This window comes from Myotis nattereri, assembly GCF_964212035.1.
Source record: "Myotis nattereri genome assembly, chromosome: 1".
NCBI lineage: Eukaryota > Metazoa > Chordata > Mammalia > Chiroptera > Vespertilionidae > Myotis > Myotis nattereri.
In genome coordinates this window covers 61,364,720-61,374,978 of record NC_138075.1, presented here as the reverse complement: position 1 = coordinate 61,374,978, position 10,259 = coordinate 61,364,720, and positions in this window count along the sequence as shown.

Sequence of the window (10,259 nt, the reverse complement as noted above, 5' to 3'; positions counted from 1 at the left end):
CATTACAAAGCACTTACTGGCTTTCTCTCTTCAGGATCACATTCTCTTACATTCCCTCCTAAATGCTCTAGGGCACTTGAGTTCCAAACCTTGGGGAGAAATTCTAGGGCCAGCAAATTCTGAAGAATCCCTGATGAATGCCTTTGTCCCTATTATTCAGAGTAAAGGAGGCATCAATCTCTCCACGTAGATTTGGCAGCCTTCACAGAGCAGACTAAGGAAAAATGATGATGCTAACTCAGACCCTGAGGGGGTTTATTATATTAAAGTAAAGACAATAAATCTCCACACTCCAGCATGTTTGAGTCAGGGCCCCTCCACTTCTTGTCTCACTCACCAGTCCCTCAGAGCATCTCCATGAAATAGAGCCGGAGGAGAAAATGACAAAGCCAGACTGAGGCGGCCTTTTTCCAGGTCACTCAGTAAACCACCAAGTACTGGAACACTCACGCAGGGCTTTTATTTAAATTCTTACAGCAAAGACAGAGCGAAGCTAGCATAAATGAAGTGAGAGCAACAATATTAAAAAGCATTCTAAAAGTAAAATTCCATTTTTTTAAAATATAGCTAATAAAAATCCCTTATTTTCCCTCCCTCTAGCTGATGGCCTGTCCAATGCATTCAATTCCATTGACAGCTGATCCTCTGCCAAGTTCTAGTAATATAAATTGTGATCCCATTGAGTTACAATGCAGAGGGGGAAGGGATGAATGTCTGTGTTCTAGGTCTGTAATCACACAGCCTAAATAGCATGTGCTGTGTCCCCCATGTATTGAGTTCCAGACAACAGCATACCGATTGCCAGAGAGAAGGGGAGGTGGAGGAAGATAGAAGAGGGTCAAGGGGGGATAAATGGTGATGGAAGGAGACTTGAATGGGGTGGTGAACACACAATACAATATACAGAATAATATACTGTAGAATTGTATACCCAAAACGGATATAATTTTATTAACCAATGTCACCACAGTAGATTCAATAAATAAATAAATAAATAAATAAATAAATAAATAAATAAATAAATTGAAGGAGTGGAGATTTAACTCAGGTTTAGCTAATTCTAGAATTATTTACACTCTAAAAGATCTTTATTTTAAATAACATTTGATCTGCAAACCTTGAACTCCCCTTTAGTATTTGGGGAATTGGAATATGCCCTCTCATGAAAAGGGGGGTGGGGGAATGAGACCATCATGAAGGTCTTCTTGGAGTTGAAAATATTTTAAATAATTTTCACTGAGTTGGGTCCACACAGCAGTGAATGAGACCAATATGAACTGGTTAAAAATGGAAAGTTTTCAGTCATACTCTGAGCCCTTGCTTGACCCCGATTTTGCTAGTGAACTCACTAAGGATGAGGCAAGGGAAAGCTGGCAGATACCTTTTAAATGCATGAACCATTGAATGGAATGCTGACCAGCTGGCAGACATGGCTGGGGCTCAAGCTAGCAACCCCTGTGATGGTTGGACAAAATCTGAAGGAGCTGTGTAGACTGAGCTGAAACCCCTGAGCCATACGGATTCGCAGGCTACGCTCCCGTGCGAGCAGCTGAGGGAGGGCCATTCGGGACAGCAGCAAATGAGACATTGAAGGCTCCCTACAGCAGTGACGGCGAACCTATGACACGCGTGTCAGAGGTGACACGCGAACTCATTTTTTTGGTTGATTTTTCTTTGTTAAATGGCATTTAAATATATAAAATAAATATCAAAAATAGAAGTCTTTGTTTTACGATGGTTGCAAATATCAAAAAATGTCTATATGTGACACGGCACCAGAGTTAAGTTAGGGTTTTTCAAAATGCTGACACGCTGAGCTCAAAAGGTTCGCCATCACTGCCCTACAGCAATGCATTCACATGCAACACACCCTTTACCCCAGCTTTCCCAGGTTGTTCTTAATGTGGTGACAATCAATCCCTCACCTTATTAAGTGTTACCTCATGGGTCTCAACTCTGCATATTTAATTTGCAAAGGGCAGTGACAAAATATGTGCACTTTTCTGAATGTATATTATATAGTTTTTATATATTATAGATGGAGTCACAGCATGGAACACCTGAGCCATCTGCTTCCTTTTCCTTCCTCTGTCTTCACAGTAACAGTGACAGCCTATGAAAACTTCCATTTCAGTGCTGGAGTGCAGAAAATTCAAGGCTGAAAGTGGCCAGCATTCCTAGCCCTCATTCCGTGAAGGAGAGTCAAAGATCTTTTCAAATGACAGATTCCATAGGGCTCTTAAGAGATTCTCCCATGTTCATTGCAACAAGAAATTGGAAATTCCAACTGTGTTTGAAGCATCAGCAGGTGGAGCTGCAGAGCTAAGCGAGCCACTCAGAAAGGGGACACTAATGCTTAGACAATGGAGCAGATGGCTTTTGATGGGAGCAAAGGGCCAAGCAACAAACACCCTGTGTGTGTGTTCCTATGCGGATGTAGTCAAGGAAAAGTCATTGTGGAACTTCTTATTCAACAATACTTATTCGATTCCCATCATGTGCCCAGCCGGCCCTGGTTGAACACTGGAAGTACAGTAGGAAGTTACACATGTTTTTGCCCTCACAGAACTTCCATCCTGACGTGGTGGCACTGCTTAGCAGATACACATCGACCTTTGTCTACATCCTGGCTCTGCTACTTAGTTGAGAACTATATAACTTTGGATTGATTTTAGGCAATTGGCTCAATCTATCATTGTTAAGCATGGATAGCAATATTCATCTAGTAGTTCTCAACCTTCCTAGAGTCATCTGGGAAACTTTTTAAATATCCGTGCCAGAGCCTCCCCCATAGATTTTTGATTCAACTGGTCTGGTTAAGTACCAAACCATCAGTAAGTTTAAAAGCCATCAGGTTCTTCTATTGAGCAGCCAGTGAGACCTACTCCTCTATCCTTAGGGATGATGGGATCATTGTACTGAATGATGCACATGAAGACCCTCCATTCAGTAAACACATAACTGCTAGCTTTGCTGCCCAGGCATCACAGGTGCTGTCTAACTCAGACAGGTCCAGGTATCTTGGAGAAGACTGTCACCTGAAGTTGGTCAGTGAGCAAGGAAGAGCTGAAGATAATTCTGATAGTGTTGTTCTTTAAAAACAAATATGACTACCAATCTATAACTTGATCACAGCTCCATAACCACCTCACTGCTCATTTTAATGGGTTAAATTTACTTGGCCATTCCAAGAGATTGCTTGTTCTGGAACTTCTCTGTTTAATGTAATTTCCACTTTCAGGACAAACCACCATTCAGAGTTTAATAATGTCTAATATGGTGCTAGTAAGGAGAAGAGTTAAGACCATATCTTAAAATAATATCTAGCCCAGCCCTTGCATTTTATAAAGGAAGCCCTAAGAAGTGAAGTTATTTTCCCAAGATCAAACTCCCAATAGGTTCAGCTTTGTTTTGTTAGCTCAGCACGAACCTATCTAACAATTTATCTGTATGCAGCTTTATGTAACAGATAACTTTCCCACTGGCTGTATGTAAATAGAATCTTTGTAAAGCGAAGCATTTGTTCAATGTACTAAGAAAAACTTCATGGCCATTCTTAAATCTATTCATTCCTTTGGTTGAAAACAAAAAGTTTTCTTCAAGATGGAGACAGAAGTGGCATGGTTTTTCACTCTTGCTGAATCTCCACATAGAAACAGACAAAGCAACTAGATAGCAAATCCAAAGATCCATGAACAGCATTTTAAGTAAAATTGTGTCAAGCTATCTCCAAAACCCCCAAATACAAATAAGTGGGGACAAACCACTCTTGGACATCAGACACGCATGGCAGCAGCTTCTATGGGAGAAAGCACAGGAAAGGCACAGAAAATCTGAGAACAGCAGTTAAAACTAAAAAAGGTTTGGCTCAGTCCCCCAGTGGGTGAGTAGCAGGGGTCATAGTAGGTCTGACATATTTGAACTCTAAAAACTGGTCAACCAGGGCTCTCTTCCCGGTCAAGGCTAATGCATAAAGATGTGAAATTTCTAGACATGGAATAAAAGCTGAGCAGGATAGAGGCATCAGAGAAAAAGGGGGAAGAGAAGTTCCCAATAAAAATAGGAGTGGAGGACAGAGCCAGTGAATCTCACTACAGATAAACAGTGGCAGAGGGATCTCTGTGCATTGAGAAAAGCTATACTGAACACCTTCTTCTAAACGTTCAGGAAAAAATAATTTCTCATGGAAGTGAGGAAATGAAAGGTGTGGAGGTCAAATCCCACACAAAGTGACAAGAATAAAAGAAACAAAGGGGCAGAATAGCATCCCCTCAGATAACGTAAGTGACCCAATAACAAAGAGCATCTCCAGGAACCTAGATTTTCTTTTTTATCATGGTCTTAATACACTTTTCAATTAAAAAATAAAGAGGTGTTTTTGATACATGGCTGGCTTTTGGGGTTTTTTTTCATGTTCTTTTTTTTTTATTATTGCTTAAAGTATTACAAAGGGTATTACATATGTGTCCTTTTTATCCCCCGCCCTTGACAATCCCCTGGCCTTCCCTACCCCCCAGTGTCTTATGTCCATTGGTTATGCTTATATGCATGCATACAAGTCCTTCGGTTGATCTCTTACCCCCCTCTCTTCTGCCCCCCAACCTTCCCCGGCCTTCCCGCTGCAGTTTGACAATCTGTTTGAGGCAGCTCTGCCTCTGTATCTATTATTGTTCAAAAGTTTATAATGGTCTCTATTATCCATGAATGAGTGAGATCATGTGGTATTTTTCCTTCATTGACTGGCTTATTTCACTTAGCATAATGCTCTCCAGTTCCATCCATGACATGGCTGGTTTTATGTGTAAGATGAGCCTGGAACATCTTTTTATATCAGGTAGTGAGAAAGCTATCAAAACCTATTAAGATCATGGCAAAGGTCCTTAGAAGACAACCTGAAGAAGCCCCCACCAGCTAAAGATGAGAAAATTCAAGCTTCAAAAAAGATAAATGCTGCCCTGGCCCAGTGGCTCAGTTGGTTAGAGTGTAGTCTCATACACCTAAAATGTCTTGGGTTTGACTCCCAGACAGGGCACATACATAGGTTTCGAGTTTGATCCCTGGTTGGAATGCATATGGGAGGCAACCAATTGTTGTCTCTCTCTCTCTCTCCCTCTCTCTCTCTCTCTCTTTATTCCCACTCCCTTTCTCCAAAATCAATAAACATATCCTCAGATGAAGATAAAAAATATATAATTGCAATTAGAACCCATCAAATATATTTCAATACATTAATTTATAATAATTTTAAAAATCTAATTGATTATATTTGGAAGAAAACAAAGAACCAATAATCTGGAGAACTGATAAAGGAAAAGAATCAAACATGTATTTTTGTCATTTCTGTATAAACTGGGTATCCCTGGTACCCAAAGAGTAGATGATAGAAATCATATCACTGTAAAATATCCCAAGTAACAAATGAAAAAGAAATTATAGAATTAGAATGCCACCCTTAGGCAACCTCTAAAGAATGAATGGATTAAGTCAATAAGCGTGAAAGGCTGCTAACGTCACCAAAAGAGAAACAAGCAGACATTGTGTGCTTCTGAGGAAAGATCGCACCACAGTCTGTCTTGCCAGAGGGGCAGAACTGAGTCTGATCAAGCCTATGCATCCAGTTGCCCAATACACAAATACAGAAAACAGAGGAACATATCGAGCTGTCCTATAGGACACGATCAGCAAAATCTGGGAAACTCTACAGATCAAATGCCCTGGATTTTCCAACAGATAAATTGTAAGGAAAAGAAAAGGAAGGACAAGAAATCTTTACACTGAAAGAGACTTAAAGGACTTTTTTAAAATGCTAAGCTGTATTATCCAAAGGAGACATCCAGTCAGGGGTGGGTGATAAACTATTAAAAATACACATTGAAAGTGATGACTATACAAGTCAGGAGTCTGGTTATTTTCAGAGAAAAGTGGGAGTTGAGATCGAGGCATATAAATAGATTTCTAGGGTGGTTGGCTAAGTACTGTTTCTTAACCTGGGGTGTTTATCATATCAAAATGACAACAATAACAACAATAATATAACAATAAACTACAGTTATTTTGTGTGGCTTTCTTTGTGTTTTATTTTACAATAAAAAGCTTTTTAAGAGTATGAAGAATAAATGTATAAAGCAAATTTAAGTAGCATCCTAAATTCTTTTTTCTTGGTAAATCCTTATTTTATTTTATAGCTTTTCAAAGCAAGTACATGTTTGCTCATAGAGTGTATTTTTAAGAATCACTACAATGTAATCAATCAGCAAATGATTATTAAGGACTTAGTGCGTGTAAGACATTGCTCTCCCATTGTAACAGGCCTATATCTTCAGATACTTCCTGTTTCCAGGATTAACACCATGCATTGGAAGTATTCACGATGGGTTGCATTTGTGTGCTATTTTGCTTTTTTATAATGTTTAGTTTTAGTCATTGGTTGAACTATATGCATTTTGGAGAAGAAAGGCTCATGAAACACTTTCACTCAGCACCAAAGTAAATGGCCTCCTCCCTGGTCTTAGCCACGATGTACTGAGCCACTGTCTAGTGGGCCAGTCCCTCTCCCCCGTGGGTGTGGGCAGCGGAAACTCTACTCTGTTACTGGGCTTCACTTTAGTGACTCATCATCCCAGCCTCACAACCACACCACACATCTGAATAGCCAGTTCCTCGAAATGACAGTTTCAGAGAGGTTTATAGTGGGTACCAATTCCCAGCAGAACTAAAGGGTGGTTGAGAATTTTTACCAACCCAAGATCCCAAATATCTAGGAGCAACTCTTTTCCAGAAAATCCCAGTTTCTAAATCTAAACATTAGCAAGCATATGCTCTTTCTGCAAAGCAAAGGAACTATGAGAGCTGCAAAGCTATAAAATTCCTTTAAGGCCAAAAAACTTCTATCTCAATCAAGAGTAAAAGTAATAATAATAATAATAATAATCATTATTATTATTATTATTATTACTAGAGGCCTGGTGCACAAAAATTTGTGCACTCGGGGGGGAGGGGGGTCCCTCAGCCCGGCCTGTGCTCTCTCGCAGTCTGGGACCCCTCGGGAGATAAGGACCTACTGGCTTAGGCCTGCTCCCCGGTGCCAGAGGGCAGGCCCAATCCCTAGGTGCAGCCCCTGGTCGGGCTTAGAGCAGGGCCGATTGGGGAGTTGGGGCACCGCCCCCTGTCATGCACAGAACAGGGCGGATTGGGAGGTTGCGATGCCACCCTCAGTCACGCTCAGGGTAGGGTCAATTGGGGGGTTGGGGCTCCGCCCCCTGTCACACTCAAGGCAGGGTCGATGGGGAGGTTGCGGCACCACCCCCTGTCACACACACAGAGCAGGGCCAATCAGGATGTTGGGGAGCTCCCCCCTGTCACGCACAGAGCAGGGCCCATCAGGGGAGTTGGGGAGCTCCCCCTGTCACTCACAGAGTAGGGCCTATCAGGGAGTTGGGGCACCGCCCCGTCACACACAGAGCAGGGCGGATCAGGGGGTTGGGGTGCCACCACTGTCACACTCAGGGCAGGGACGATGGGGAGGTTATGGCTCTACCCCATCACACACAGAGCACGGCTTGTGGGGGGGGGGGCACCACCCTCTATCACCCACAGAGCAGGGCCGATCAGGGGGTTGGGGCGCCGCCACTCTCACACTCAGGGCAGGGCTGATGGGGAGGTTATGGCTCTACCCTGTCACACACAGAGCAGGGCCTGTGGGGGGGGGGGGGGGAGGGCGGTTGGGGCGCCGCACCCTGTCACACAGAGAGCAGGGCCGATCAGGGAGTTTGGGCGCCGCACCCTCTCACACACAGAGCCGCAGGGCGATCAGGGGGTTGGGGAGCTCCCCCCTATCAGGCACAGAGTAGGGCTTATCAGGGGGTTGGGGCGCCTTCCCCTGTCACAAACAGAGCAGGGCGGATAGGGAGGTTGTGGCCCTGCCCCCTGTCACACACAGAGCCACAGGGCAATCAGGGGGTTTGGGCGCTGCCCACTGTCATGCTGATCCCGGTGCCGGGAGGCATATTACCCTTTTACTATATAGGATAGAGGCCTGGTGCATGGGTGGGGCTGGCTGGTTTGCCCTGAAGGGTGTCCTGGATCAGGGTGGGGGTCCCCACTCGGGTGCCTGGCCAGCCTGGATGATGGGATGATGGCTGTTTGCAGCTGGTCACACCCCCTTCAGGGTGGGGGTCCCCACTGGAGTGCCTGGCCAGTCTGGGTGAGGGGCTGAGGGCTGTTTTCAGGCTGGCGGGTGACTGAAGCTCCCAACTGCTCCTTTTTTTCTTTTTCTTTTTTATTCTGGGCCAGCTTTAGCTCTGGCTCCAGCTCTGAGGCCTCTGCTGCTGAAAGCAGGTATCTGGCTTGTTTGGGTTCTATAATCGAAACAATGTATAACTCCAGCTCTGAGATCCCGGCCAGCTGAAAGCAGGTTTCTGGGGTTTTCTCTAGCTTCTGTATTTGTTACAATGTTTCAAACTGCAAGCTCAGAGGCCGGCAAGGCAGGCGGGGAACGTTGGAGACCTCCGTCACTGAAGCAAGCAAGCCCCATGTTAGCTTGAAGCTGCCTGGCTGCCAGGCCCCATCTTGGCTGGCAGTTAATTTGCATATCGCCCTGATTAGCCAATGGGAAGAGTAGCGGTCGTACACTAATTACCATGTTTCTCTTTTATTAGATAGGATTATATAGACCGATGGAGAGATAACATTGGCCTTGTAGAAGAGGCTGTTCTAAGCAGATTACATGCATTCATTTATGTAATTCTCACCACCACCCAAATATAGGTGGTACTATACCATTCCCATTTGACAGATAGTGAAATCGAGGAGCATAGAGGTTAAATAACCTAACTAAGGTAACATAACTAGTAGGTAGCAGTAATAGGACTCAAACCAAGTGGTCTGGCTGCAGAACCTGTGAGATTAGCTACATATTACTATAATGCCACAAGTTCTTCACACCTTGACAAGCCTGGTCAGCATTAGGGTGGGGAAGATAGAGGTCTATATTTGAACACTCCCTGCCTTGTTGAATTTCCGTTTTAGATAACTTCCAGCAGAGAGCACAGCTCATCAATGATCAAGTAGCATCCAATCTGTCTCCTTAACAGTTCTTGAAGCTGTTGATTCCTCTCCATGCCCATTGCCATTGTTTTGGTTCAAGCCACCATCATTCATTCCTCCACTAGATAATGGCTCAGCCTCCTAAGTCACCTTCCTGTGTCTAGCCCTAATAATTGGAGACAAGGATGAATGGCAAAAACAGAAATATAAAAGGTGCCAAGCTAGCCGCAGAAGACACATACACCAGCCCCAACAATTTCTACACGCAAGAGCTGGAGAGAAGTGGGAGCAGGTGTAAAAGCTCAGATCCTTACAAATCTAGAGAAAGTCGAAAGCAGAGCCAGTATGAAAACATTAAATAAAGACCCCATAAAGTACAAGCTGCCGGGATCTAACCACAGGGCCTGTGGGCCCAGGCCAGATGTAGACAGATTGCCTGCTCTCCTCCCTACCTCCTCCAGCCTCCCTGGGGCTTGGGGCTCCTGATCAGAGAGGCTTGGCTGGCCCCACCCCCCTCCCTCCTGCACTGGCTTTGCTGAAATGTGTCTGGGGCAGGGCATTGGGCAGGAAGGAGACTCCTCACATGACCCAGCTTAACCCTCCTTTCCTCTCCTCCTCAAGCAGCACACTGCAGTAAGAGCGCAGCAGACATGCCGACAGAAGGGGATCCACGGTGGACAAGGAGGGCCCTGCTCCTCGGCATCCTCTGGGCAGCTGCACGCCTGCCTCCCCCGGGGGCCTCCCTGCCCCAGCGTCTCCCACGGGCCACAGGTAGGTGGGTGCTGGGGTCAGCGGCCCCTGCTGCTGCTGCTGCTGCTATAAATGAAGGGACAAAGGGACATTCTCCCTTGACCGCCTTGGCTTATGCTTCCTCCTGTGCTTGCTGTGATTTTTAGCATTTGGAAGAATATGAAACACTTTTGATCCCTCAAATAAACCTCAAAGATAGCGCCGAAATAATTCACAGACACCATGAAGCAGGGCAGCGTCCGTTTTTATTGTTGGAGACTTCATCGTGAGAAAAAATCTTTCATCCCAGAAACTCACTCTGTAGACAGTGGGTGACTGTTCACGGGCCTGGGGACAACGTGGGTTCTGCAACTGGAAAATGAAATTGTACAGATATTAGAAATCTTAATCAGAGATTATAGTTTCTACTTGAGGAGGAAGAGGGGTTTTGGAATTCCCTTTTAGAAATGAAGCAGACAAGGAGT